This window comes from Ursus arctos, chromosome X, assembly GCF_023065955.2.
Source record: "Ursus arctos isolate Adak ecotype North America chromosome X, UrsArc2.0, whole genome shotgun sequence".
In the NCBI taxonomy this organism is placed as follows: Eukaryota; Metazoa; Chordata; class Mammalia; order Carnivora; family Ursidae; genus Ursus; species Ursus arctos.
The window spans coordinates 46,895,965-46,909,765 of NC_079873.1; the positions used below are offsets into that span (position 1 = coordinate 46,895,965).

Consider the following 13,801-nt stretch of genomic DNA (forward strand, 5'->3'; position numbering starts at 1 on the left):
CAATTTATAGATTCAACGCAATTCCTATAAAAATTCCAATGGCATTTTACATAAAAATAGAAAAAACAATCCTAAAATTCATCTGCAACCCCCACAAATCATGAATAGTCAAAACAATTTTGAGCAAGAACAGAGCTGGAAGTATTACATTCTTGAGTTCAAACTTATTATAAAGGTAATCAAATAAAAGAAAAGTATAGTACTGGCACAAAAAACACATAGACTAAGGAAACAAAATAGAGTGCACAGAAATAAACCCAAAATTAATCTTTGACATGGCACAAGGAACAAACAGTAGGGAAAGATAATCTCTTCAATTAGTGTTGCTGGGAACTGGATATTCACATGCAGAAGAATGAAATTGGTCCCATATTATACCACTTACAAAAATTAACTCAAAATGGATTAAAGACTTAAGTGAAGGGACACTTGGCTGGTGCAGTCAGCTAAGCATCCAGATGAAACCAATTCTATGGTATATGTTAAGTAACTTGAATTTAAATTAAAAAAAAACCAACTTCTAAGTTGCTAAGAGATTAAATATTACTCGTTCCTACCACAAAAAAGATAATTATATGATGCAATAAAGGTGTTACCTAACACCTTGGTGGTAATAATATTGCAATAAGAATGTATCAAAGCAACATGTTGTACATTTCAAACTTCAACAATGTTATATGTTAATTACATCTCAATAAAAACATTTTATTAAAAAATAAAATAAATTTAGGGGAATAGGTAACTTACTGAATAGTGGGACATGTCACAGAGTCAAGGGAAGAATTGAATCAGAAATGTCAGGAACTAGGTCAGCTCTGGGCAGAAAAGCAGTATGAATTTATGGATCTTCTCTCCAGTTTTAATGTGACTTTCCCCCAGTAACCCCTATGTCTGTTTCTTTCTTTCTCTTTCTTTCTTTCTTTACTCCGAAACCAAAATTTTATTTATTTATTTATTTATTTATTTATTTATTTATTTATTTTAACACGTAGTATTTGTTTCAAGGGTTCAGGTGTGTGATTCATCAGTCCCACCACAACACATACCCTCCCCAATGTCCGTTTCAATTAAAAACGTCATGTTTCCTGGAAAGAGAAACTGATTGTCCCAGTTGGGTCAGGGTTCTTCCCTTGAATAAGTTCTTATGGCCAATAGGGAAGGTTTATATATCACAGACACCAAACATAGCCATTACAGCACAACCTATGGTTTTAAACCAGTTCTAAAGAAGGTAAATCCTTGTTGATTGGACACCCACTCCATTCCATGTAGTACCTACTAAAGTCTAATATCAAGAGGAATGAGATTAAGAGAATGTGTTCACTTGCCCCAGAAGATTGATATTACAAGCCTTTTCCTGTCATAAGAACTTTCTGCCATCAGTGAAGTAACCAAAGGGAACTGACAGAGAATTTCTGAAATAGAAGGAGCCGTTGGCCACTATTAATTCAATCTTCTCATTGTACAATGCGTAATATGAGGCTGTTGCAAGCAGTCTTTTATGTAGTCAAACAGCAAATAAGTGGTATACAAGAAACTTCTGACCTTTAATCCTGTAGCCCATTTCTTTGCCTATGTTCTGCAATGCTTAGTACTGTACTGATACCATAACCATGGTATCTTTCAAACCTCTCATGATATCATGTCAGATATAGGCAGGAACCTAGAAGAAGGTATCTGTCATCCATGGCGAGAAGTCCAGAAAATTGGGCCAAGCTGAAGAGCTTCTATAGGCAGATAGCAGAGATTGTAACCCATACACATGATGGATGAGTAATCAGGGAAATGCTAATGACACTTTAAGACAGGACTCAAAGACAGAAATCTTTTCCTTCTGAGCTTTCTCTTCTTGAGGCTTAAGAGCCCTAGGTCCTTCCACTGGGAAAGGAAACTGGCTGCCCCCTATGACCTTGTGTCAAGATCACAGCTTACAGAATTACTCAACCCATCCTTCTTCCTTTACGTAACAAATATCCCTAATTTCAGCTGCTTCTCTTTGTCTTTAACCAGCTAACATCTGGCAAATTGGGTTGTCTGTTCTTCCCAATATCATGACTGACTATAAGGTCAGTTTAGGAAATACAGTGTAGTGGGTAAATGTGTATATCTGGAGCTATACTACTTGGGCTCAAATCCCGGTTTTACCATTTCATAGTATCAAAAACCATTTGATTTTTGGCAAGTCACTCTACTCCCTGGGCTTTTGTTTTCTTACCTATTAAATAAGGAGAATAATAATGCCTACTTCATACTGATGTTGTGGGAATCAAATGAATTCATGCATCTTTGGGGGCATGAGAGAGCATATATAAATAATCTGACTTCAAAGAAAGAAACACATCTACAGGCAAAGATTCTGTTAATTCAGGTGAACCAGGCCCTCAAGAACTATGCACACTAGCACTGACTTGACAGAACTAAGAACACTTGAGTCAACCATCAGCAATCAACTCTAAATCCTAGAAGCCAACCTAAAAGCACACTGCCAGTAAGTCACTGCTCCAACTACCATTGGAAACTCAGACCTGAGGCAAGGTATCCAGATGGATATTCTAAGGGAGAGCAACCATCTAAGGTGGTTCATAACAGTTGCGTCTCCCTTTTGCTGCCTTCTTTTTTGGTTGGTTTGTTCTTTTTGTATTTTTTGTCTGTGTTATTCTTTTTTTTAAATCAAAGTATAATTAACACAGTGTTTTATTAATTTCAGGTGTTTGTTGTTTAAAAAGAGGTAACACCCGGATTCCAGAAGATATTGCCTTCAATCATTTTTTTCAACAAATATTGAGCCCCTACCATATGTCAACCACTGTTCAGTATGCTGAGAATACACCAGAGATCAAAATAGAAGTCCCTGCTCTTAATGTGTTTATACATTAGTGGAAGGGTCATCACAGAAACAATATAAGATTGTTTTAGATTGTAATCAGTACTATAATAAAAATAAAATGAGATAAGGTAACAGACAGTGCCTGGCTATGAGAATTACTTTAATCTGGGTGGTCAGGGAAAGCTTCCCCGAGGTCTAGAGGACATTGGAGCCCACCATGGATAGAACTAGATAGGACGAAAAAAAAGTGTGAAGTCCCTTAGTTCAGACAGATATTCAAATACTGGAATAAAAAGGAGATCAGTATGGGTAGAGGAGAGTGAATGAGTTTCAACAAATCAAGTCAAAGAGGTAGGCAGGAGCTGGATCTAGAGTTAGTGATGGGTTGGTGGGTGTAGTAGTGGAAATCGTGAGAAGTGGTCAGATTCTGGACACATTTTTAAGACAGAGCCAACAGGGTTTCTTGAATAACTGAATGTGAAGTAGAAGAGAAAAAGAGGAGTGAAGGATGGCTCCAAGATTTTTGGCCCGAGCAACCAGGTATTGCCATTAACTAGAATGGAGAATGACTTTAAATATGATTTCTGATAGGTCATTCTGGAGTTCCAATAATACTTGTGGATGGGATTTCAGGGCCCTCTGATTTTGAGCTGCTTAGTTGGAGTGAGGCAGCAGTGTGGTACTACTGCTTTGTGTGAGCTAGAGGTATGAAACACCTTTCCCCCCACCCTCTTATTCTCATGAGAAACCTGGAGACTTACACAGATGAGAGATAGAAAAGGCTGAGTACACTGGGACAGGCAGAAGGGAGAGGCCAAGGGACAGCAGATCTGCTGTAGGGACTTCAGTCCAGAAACTGTATGGGAGTGGGCGGAAGCAATGAGAGCGCCGCAATAACTTTCTTGGGGATTTGGCAGCCTAAGGAACCACTTTTTACCACAAATAAAGTAAAGAAAAGAGATGGGGTAGCCTATGGCAGTGGCCTGGCCAGCCCAGAAGGAGTTTGGGTGGAGCCCATTGTGCAAGCTTGGGGCAGAGGGGGAGGGGAAGCCGCCACCTCAGCTTCCTAAACTCAGTAGAAAGGTCAGAGGTATTGTTGTAAAGGCAAGAAGCCCTGTGATTCTGTGTGTCCGCCAAATAGAGACAAAAACCCAAGTTGTGTGACGCAGCTTTAAAGGGGCTGATGATTGACAGAATGTGTAGCGGTGAATGGGGTGGAGCCGCTGGGTGGGGTCTGGGTCAGGCAGCTGGGAGAAACCAAAAGGAAGAAAAAAGAAAACCATTGCCCCTGATGTTGCTAATGCCGGGAGGGAACCTAGCCAAAAAAAGAAACGAAAAGGAGGATTTTAGAGCTCACCTCCACTCCTATCCCCGGTCAACTCTCTCGAACACTTCTGTCTCCTTTTGAGCTAATTAAAATCGAGTAAACACCGGCCCTAGTCGGTGCCCATTCCCCCCAGCTCTCCACTGAACTAGGTTTGTGGTACCGGGGAGTGAGGACCCCGAGTACACCAGCTGAACCCCGGCCCTGCCCGGTCGGCCTTGGCCCAGGGTTGGGAGCAGAGGATGCCTTCGGAGGTGCAGAATCCGAAAGTAAGTCGCTTTTATTTTGCCTGCCCACCCCCTCGCCTTCCTTTTGCCACCCTCACTGGGGTCTCTCCCTGTGCTGCGAAGGAGCCATTTTACAGGAGGATCCAGAGGGTGGAGCAGAGTGGGATGGGGTAAGGGGAGGGAGGGGAGGAGGGGTGGTGCTTTAGAGCCTAGGGGAACTGCCACCCACGGGATAGGCGCTCACAGTTTGACGGTTGTATGGATAAAGCCCTGATTTCCCCTCCTGTCATTAGAGCCTCGACTTACCCCCTCCAGGCATTCTTTCTTTGTGTCACTCTCCAGCATCCCTATCAGGTTGCTTAAACCCTCTAGCTTTGAGCTGGGACGGCTCCATCTTGCCTGGCTTCTTAAAGGGACAGTGCAGCAGTTCAACTAAGGGAAATCTCTACTGGAAATTCAATTTGGAGAAGGATGAATTGACTCACCTTAGTATGACACTACATGTGTTGGGGGAATTTGTGTGGGGAGGACAGCTTTTTCTTTCTCACACCAGCCTCCTAAGGTGGTTCTACTGTCCAGTTTATTCTCAGGAGGTGCACCTTGGGCAATGTTGCCAAGTTGCACATTAGTTAACTGCAGAGTCAACTGACTCTGCAGTTTTAGCTGAAGGGGCAAATACTCTGTTTCCTGAGAGGTGACATGGCTGTGTAGATGGCTTGAAAAAATTTATTCTTTCTACAAATATTTATTCAATGCCAGATTTATTGCCTGTGGCTGTTCCTGCTGCTGAGTGGTGTCTATAATATGTCAAGGCCATGTAGAATGGCGTCAGTGACTCCTTTCTTAACAGATTGGTGGTCAAGCTTTCTTCCTAGGTTATAGAAATTAATGTTGAATTTGATTCCAACATTTACCAAGTATCAGTCATGTTAAAGATCCAATGGGTCACGTTTATTGTCTTTCCTTTAGTAACAGACACCAGTATGTCCAAGCCAAGTAACTGGGAGATCCAGCTGGAAAAGATAGGAGCTCAAGTCAAAATAGTATGCAAAGAGAGAGGGGCTGGATGCTTTAATAGGGAAATTAAGGCCACCTTGGGTGATCTGTCATTACCATGTTCATGTCCAGTCAGGAAGATTGTGTTGGGGAGGAGGGCTTCACCAGCTCCCTTCTGCTGTGAAATAGAATAACTTGTGTGGCGATTTGTTAGAAAGCCTCATACAGACCAGTGACATCTCTTCCATGTTTGTCTCTCTCACGATTTCTGCTTACGGAGAGTAGCAGGACTGGATGGAGCCTGATGATATCCCATAGGTTAAAGAGATAAAAACATGTTGTTTGAGGTTTTAGGGCTCGTATTTCATTCTGAAAGTTTCTGCTTGGTCAGTGGAATGCCATGGCTCCCAGTGCTCTGCAGTTTACCAGTTCAGCTGTCTCTGGCATTAAATGCAAGGCACAGAACCCCTCTCTTCTTTAATGTACTAGGTTTCATTGCATCCTTGGTGCTAATTCCTATCAAGAACATGGGTCAATTCTAGGTTTCCAGGCAACATTTAGCTCAAGTACCTTCTTCCATGCCCTCTTTCCTCAATTGGTTTTCCAAACCTCAAAACGACCTTATTCTGAATGGCTAGTATTATTGAGTCCACCGGATTCAGATAAAGAAGAGAACTTCACTTAGCTTTCTTTCTCCATAAAGTCCCTGGCCTATGGGTTACTTAAAACACAGGAAACATGAATTCAGCTGGAACTCTCCTAGTAACTTTCATCAGTGGGAATACAGTCTTGTCCCAGGGCCAAGAGCCACTTGTACATGTCATACCCACTGAACTCTGCTATCCACACCCTAGCATGGAAGGTAGAGACAGAACTATGTGTTGGTTCCATAGCCAGCTTCCTGCATTTGGTATGCATGAAATATGTTAAGAACTGCTGTGCTTCCATTTCTAACATTTGATTGTCACTTTTTGTTAATATTGGTTTGTTTTTCTTTGGTTGTTTCTAGTTGCAGGATGTGGGAACTAGGCAGTTCTTAGCTGTAATAAAAGATCATTGCTGAACTATGGCTATTCTCTTCCTAGGACAATGAAAGTTTTGTGAACCCACCAGCAAGTACTACAGGCAAGCAATAGAAATCTTTCTCCAAGGGCTTCAAGTGTCTTCCTCAGAGCAATTTAAATTGTTTGGTGTCATTTGTTCTGCTTTTTGGGATTGTGGAGAATTTCTGTCTATGTGGAGGCAAAAGAGTTTTATTTATTTATTTTTTAAAGATTTTATTTATCAGAGAGAGCACAAAGCAGGCGGAGCAGCAGGCAGAGGAAGAAGCAGGCTCCCCACTGAGCAAGGAGCCTGATGCTGGACTCGATCCCAGGACCCTGGGAACATGACCTGAGCTGAAGGCAGACGCTTAACCAACTGAGCCACCCAGGCATCCTGGCAAAAGAGTTTTATGAAAGATAATTGCAAAGAGGACACTATACCTACACTCTTTTCTCTGTGTTTTACCAACAGTAGGTTCGACTTCCAATTCCTCTTCTGGAATAAATGCATAGATCTGGGGGCTAGGCTAGACTAGAATACCTTTCCTCTACATTTACTTTGGTCTGAGTTCCTTCCTAGTTGTTGTGCAGCCTCCAAGGGTAGGGAGCTATGATAGACAAAGATATCAACACAAAAATACATTATGTTATGATATTCATTAATTAGTTAATTCAACAAATACTGAGAATTTACTCAGTGCCATCAGTGCACAAAACTCTGGGGATATATAGCAGTAAACAAAACAAAGCCCCTACACTCTTGGAGATTATATTATAATGAGGGTGTGTTGATGAAGGAGAAAGACAATAAAGTTGTTTGTTGCTCTGGGATATGGTAGGAGAAAGGATATAAAGCACTTGGGGTTGAGCAGAGCTCTTTGATATAGAGCATTCAAGGAAAGCTTCTTTGACATGGTGATATTTATGAATATATCTGACTGAAGTAAGAGAACCAGCCATGAGAATACCTGAGCAAAGAGTGTTCTAGACAGAGGAAATAGAATTTGCAAAGCCTTGCTGTGTTCAAGAAACAGCAAGAAGGCCCATGTCACTGGAGTAGAAACGAGAGTGGTAGGACATGAGATCAAAGAGACAGAAAGACAGAGAAGGTCGGATTTTATAAGACCTTGTAAAGACTTTGGGTTTTATTCTGAGTGAGTTAGGAAGCCATTTTTTAAAAAGATTTTATTTGTTTATTTGAGAGAGAGAGAGAGAGCACACGAGTGAGAGAGCATAAGCAAGGGGAGCAGCAGAAGGAGAGGGAGAGGAAGAGGGAGAAGAGGACTCCCCACTGAGCAGGGAGCCCAATGTGGGGCTCTATCTCAGGACCCTGAAATCATGACCTGAGCCGAAGGCAGCTGCTTAACCAACTGAGCCACCCTGGCACCCTTAGGAAGCCATTTTTAAAGAAAATAAATAATCAACAGTTATATTATTTAAAATTCTACTCTAGTAAGGAGGATGAATCTTCAATTGTTCATCTTAACACTAGATTATTTATGTTTTAATGCTTTGGATATAATCCTCCTTTAAAAAAACTTTAGAAAGTTTATGGCTGAATTCATGTCAGCTAATAGTATTTAATTTCATACTAACCATTGTTTTATAACATAAGTATCTGAAAACAGTTTCAAACACATTTGAAACTACTTAAATACTTAAAGTCTTTTCCATGTACTTTAATTAAAAATCACAATAAATTTATTAGCACTAGAATAATGGTTAAACTTTTAATGAAAACATCGTAAGTTTTTGTAGTACTATTTTATTCTATCACGAAATGGTGAAATTATTGACCTGGAAGCTTTTCTAAGCCTTCAGTCTTGCTGGCACACATGAGTTCTTCTGGGTTATTCACTATCCATCCCAAGTCCTTCCCAGTAGGGAAATGTGTTTCATGTATCATTTCATTTAATTTTCATAATAATCTTGTATGCCTTGTATTATTTCCATTTTACAGATGAGGAAACTAAGGCCCTAAAAAACTAATGAAAAGTAAAGTGTCTTACTCAAGGTCACACAGCTAGTAAGTGGAGGAGGATCCATTCTCTTCTATACCTTCTGAGAAGTTGTTCCATCAGTTTCCTTCTCTCCTGTCTTCCTTGACTTATTTTTCTTCTTTGGTTCTCCCACCCATCCAACTATACCCACGTATTTATTGAAGATCTACTCTGTGCCAAGCCCTCTATTCAACACTTTATGTGTATCAATTCATACAAATCTCATAACAACTTTATGAAGTAAGTAGTATTATTTTCCCCATTTTTTGGTTAGGGAAATTGGGGCACATAAAATCAAGCAACTTGCCCAAGTTTACACATCTAGCAAGCGGCAGAGCTGAAATTTGAACCCAAGTTCTACAAAGTCTATGCTTTGACTATTATGCTATACTGCCTGATCTTCAGCTTGCAAACACATTCTTTCCCTGGTCTAAATCAATCTTTCTTTAACAACACTCACTCAAATTACCACTCCATTTTTTTTCAGTTTCTATTTAAATCATTACTGAAATTGCCCTTGCCAAATTTACCTGAAGTTCTCCTAAATGTCATGTCCATTGCTTTCTCTTTTTAGATTTTCAACATAGCTGACTCTAGTACATTTGAAGCAGTTGTGCATTCCTCTTTTTTTAAGATTTTATTTATCTGAGAGAGAGCATGAGAGAGAGAGAGAGAGAGAGAGAGAGCAGGAGCAGGGGGGCGGGGCAGAGGGAGAAGCAGACTCCCCATTGAGCAGGGAGCCCTATGCAGGACTTAATCCCAGGACCGTGGGATCAAGACCTGAGCCAAAGGCAGACGCTTAATAACTGAGCCACCCAGGCATCCCTGTGCATTCCATCCTTCTTTAAAACCTTCCCTTCCTTGTCTTCCATGACAATACTGTATCTTGGATTTCTACCTACCTCTCTGACTGTTGTTTTCATTTTCTTCTCTAGCCATTCTATAACCTTTTTGTGTGTGTGTGTGAGTTATCTCATCCACTGAAGAGTTTCAACTGTCATTTATATGCTGATGATGGCCTGTATGACAAATTGCATCTCCAAGCTGAATGTTTTTCCTGAGCCTGGACCTACCCATTTATCTGTTAAGTGGACATCTTGACACCTCATACTTAATATGTCTAAAACTGAATTCATCATCAAACCCTTCACTCCTATTTCTATCCCTGTCAGTCACATAGTCAACCAAACGATGAAGTCTAGAGTCATCTATTACTCTTTCTTCTCTTCACCTTCCAGATTCTGCTTCTTGAATCTTTGTATGTTTCCTACCCCACCTTGTCATGTCTTTGCTTAATTTTTCAATATATCTGATCTGGCCCATTAAAATAGCTCTTTTACTGTCATTTTATTGCCTCTAATCTCTATGGCTTTTGTTAAAGATGAAATTATGTCCCTCAAAATATTTTTCAGTTTTAATTCCTAATACCACAGAATGAGACCCTATTTGGGGAAAGAGTATTTACAGAGGTAATCAAGTTAAAATAAGGTCATTAGGACAGGCCCTAATCCAGTATGACTGGTGTCCTTATAAAAAGGGGAAATTTGCACACAAAGACAGACTCACAGTAGAAGGAAGATGATATGAAGTATAGGGAGAAAGCCATCTGCAGGTCAAGGAGAGAGGCCTAGAACAGATTCTTCCATCACAGCCCTCAGAAGAAATTAACCCTGTTGACCCCTTGGTTTTAGACCTTTAGCCTCCAGAACTGTGACAACAAATTTCTGTTTAAGCTACCCACTTTTTAGTACTTTGTTGTGGCATTTCTAGCAAACTAATAAGGACTCTAGTCTCTATATTAAGATGTTTCTAAAATACATGTTTTTATCTTGCCAGTCCTATGTTCAGAATCCTTCAAAGATTCCCCATCATTTATAGGATTAAATCCCTGCCTTTTAGTAAGATGCTTCAGTTTGTCATCAACCACCTTTCATGTTTATTGCCTATGACTTTTCCTCATCACAGGAGCCACATTAAACAAACTGCTACTACTTGAGCAAAACATGAGGGGAGGGGGTGGGGGAATGGGATAGACTGGTGATGGGTAGTAAGGAGGGCACGTATTCCATGGTGCACTGGGTATTATACGCAACTGATGAATCATCGAACTTTACATCAGAAACCAGGGATGTGGGGGCGCCTGGGTGGCACAGCGATTAAGCGTCTGCCTTTGGCTCAGGGCGTGATCCTGGCGTTATGGGATCGAGCCCCACATCAGGCTCCTCCGCTATGAGCCTGCTTCTTCCTCTCCCACTCCCCCTGCTTGTGTTCCCTCTCTTGCTGGCTGTCTCTATCTCTGTCAAATAAATACATGAAATCTTAAAAAAAAAAAAACAGGGATGTACTGTATGGTGACTAACATAATAAAAAAACATTATAAAAAAAAAACAACCAACTTCTGAACAGAAAAAACAAACAAACATGGTCTTTCACAAGCACCATGCTTCATTTATGCTATTAGAATTTCCAGAAATGTCCTTCTCCCTCTTACAATATGAACTACCCCACCTCCACCTTTCCTTCTACTCCATTCTTCTCTTTTTGGTAAGCTATGCATATCATGATACCCAAATCAAGTATTATCTTCTCTGTGGAGCCTAGCTGACCTTGAAGTTTAGGTAGGGTTTGGGTTGCCTGAGTGGATGAGAAAGGGTATTCTAAGCGGGAAGAACCATATAGCCAAAGGCAGGTAATGAACATCAACATAATGTGGGATAGAGGAGGATGAATTAGGGTTAAGGAAGGGGTAAGGTTAGAGAACTCTGCCTGTGATGATAATGTAAGTAGGACAATAGCAGCTGCTGGAGAAGCAGCAGAGTCAATATTCTTCCTCCATAGTGTCTCATGGAAACAGCTAGGACTCAAAGAATGTTATTATATAGCTAGTGTCACCTGATGCTGAGATGGCCAGTATTTTGTTCCTTGGAAAACTGGTCTTTCTAATAGCTCCTTGAGCTGGGGACACTTTTTCTGGTCAATGATGGCATGGTAATAGAGCAGAATATGTTTTAAAATGTTCGGAGTGCTAAATTGTGGAAGGAGCCGAGATGCCCTTCAACAGATGACTGGATTAAGAAGTTGTGGTCCATATATACAATGGAATATTACACAGCTATCAGAAAGAACGAATTCTCAACATTTGCTGCAACATGCACGGCACTGGAGGAGATAATGCTAAGTGAAATAAGTCAAGCAGAGAAAGACAACTATCATATGATTTCTCTCATCTATGGACCATAAGAACTAGGATGATCGGTAGGGGAAGAAAGGGATAAAGAAAGGGGGGGTAATCAGAAGGGGGAATGAAGCATGAGAGACTATGGACTATGAGAAACAAACTGAGGGCTTCAGAGGGGAGGGAGGTGGGGGAATGGGATAGACTGGTGATGGGTAGTAAGGAGGGCACGTATTGCATGGTGCACTGGGTGTTATACGCAACTAATGAATCATCGAACTTTACATCGGAAACCGGGGATGTACTGTATGGTGACTAGCATAATATAATAAAAAATCATTAAAAAAATAAATAAAAGGTTCAGAGTGCTTTTTTTTTCTTTTTGCTCTAGCAGAATGTGATCTGCGGCTTTGACTTATTTAAACTTGGCTATCTATATCAACCACTTCCACTTATAAAAGGCAGATGATTTTGAAAGGGAGAAGCAACATTCATTCATTCATCTCATTTACTCATTCAGCATGCATACCCTGAGAACCCTCTATGTGGCTAGCTGTGTGCTACAGATTGGGAATACAAAAATACAAGACTTCAACCTTGCCCTGGAGCTCATATGGGAGATAGAGAAAGCTCTACCTAGCATCCAGGATTTGTTGATCACTTAGTATATGCTAGGGACTGCGCTAAGCCCTTTGCATGCTTCTCTTTTATTTATTTTTTATAATAATATTGTTTATTATATTATGTTTAGTCACCATACAGTACATCCCTGGTTTTTGATGTAAAGTTCCATGATTCATTAGTTGCGTATAACACCCAGTGCACCATGCAATACGTGCCCTCCTTACTACCCATCACCAGCCTATCCCATTCCTCCACCCCCTCCCCTCTGAAGCCCTCAGTTTGTTTCTCAGAGTCCATAGTCTCTCATGTTTCATTCCACCTTCTTTTTACCCCCCCTTTCTTCTTCCTTTCTTCTCCTACCAATCTTCCTACTTCTTATGTTCCATAAATGAGTGAAACCATATGATAATTGTCTTTCTCTGCTTGACTTATTTCGCTTTGGATGCTTCTCTTTTAAACTCACAATAGGATTATTCCCATTTTGTAGACAAAGACACTGAGGATTAGAGAGTAGTTGAATAAACTCAAGGAAAGTGAAATTGGGAAAATGACAAGCACATTATTAACATGAACAGGAAAGATGTGGGCTCACTGGGTTGAAGGGGTCAGAGAAGACTTCCTGGAAGAGGTGATGGTTGAATCTTAAAGGATAAATAGGATTTTTTAAGGTAGGAAAGTAGAGAAAGAAAGGGCATTGTAGATTGAAGGAACATCATATGTAAATGGATGGAGGTTCCATAGAGATGCTGTCTTTAGAAAATAGTGAATGTTTCATTATGGCTGGAGCATAAGAAGGTTATGGGCCAGTGGCAGGAAAAAAGACTGAAGAGGTAGACAGAATCCAGGATACAATCATAAATAAAGGAGTCTCTGTTTTTTATAGGTATAGAATTAGAAACACTTTCCCCCATATTCATTCTTTCTTATTCAAAACATTAGGCATTGCATAAAAAGCTGCTTCTAGTGCTAAAGAGAAACTAGAGCTATATTTGGCATTGAGGGTCAGTCAATATAGGCCAGCAAAATTACTGTGGCTAGAAGGTAAACACAAGCCTGAGCACTCATTGAGCTCCAAGAGTCATTGCAGATCAGGGAAAAAGGGTGAGACCTGTACTTTCTGGGAGCCCAGACTGGTAAAAATAGCTACTATTCAGCTAATCAAGTAGTAATTAATAATCAGTAATAATAAAGCAACTACTACAACAATAATAAATGTGACAGGTACCACTGGATTTATTATTTCCATTTGATAAATGGAGAAATTACAGCACCCCAGATCTTTTTTTTAAAAAGATTTTATTTATTTATTCGCCAGAGAGACAGCCAGCGAGAAAGGGAACACAAGCAGGGGGGTGGGAGAGGAAGAAGCAGGCTCCCAGCGGAGGAGCCTGATGCGGGGCTTGATCCCAGAACACCAGGATCACGCCCTGAGCTGAAGGCAGAGGCTTAATGGCTGAGCCATCCAGGCGCCCAACACCCCAGATCTCTGACCATGCTTATGAGGAAACTGGGAAAACTCTGCTAATAATTGGAATTTGAATCCAGGTAGCTTGGCTCCAAATCCACGGTTTTAATCATTATGATT

The 13,801-nt window shown here is 40.6% G+C and overlaps 1 long non-coding RNA gene across 1 annotated transcript; it reads left to right on the forward strand.

Annotated features, from left to right (window-relative positions):
• The first annotated feature begins 3,931 nt into the window (after positions 1–3,931).
• LOC130543656 (uncharacterized) lies at positions 3,932–10,805 on the forward strand. The gene is made up of 2 exons (XR_008959155.1): positions 3,932–4,420; positions 6,460–10,805. It is a non-coding gene; the product is annotated as an uncharacterized LOC130543656 (long non-coding RNA).
• Positions 10,806–13,801: the final 2,996 nt, after the last annotated feature.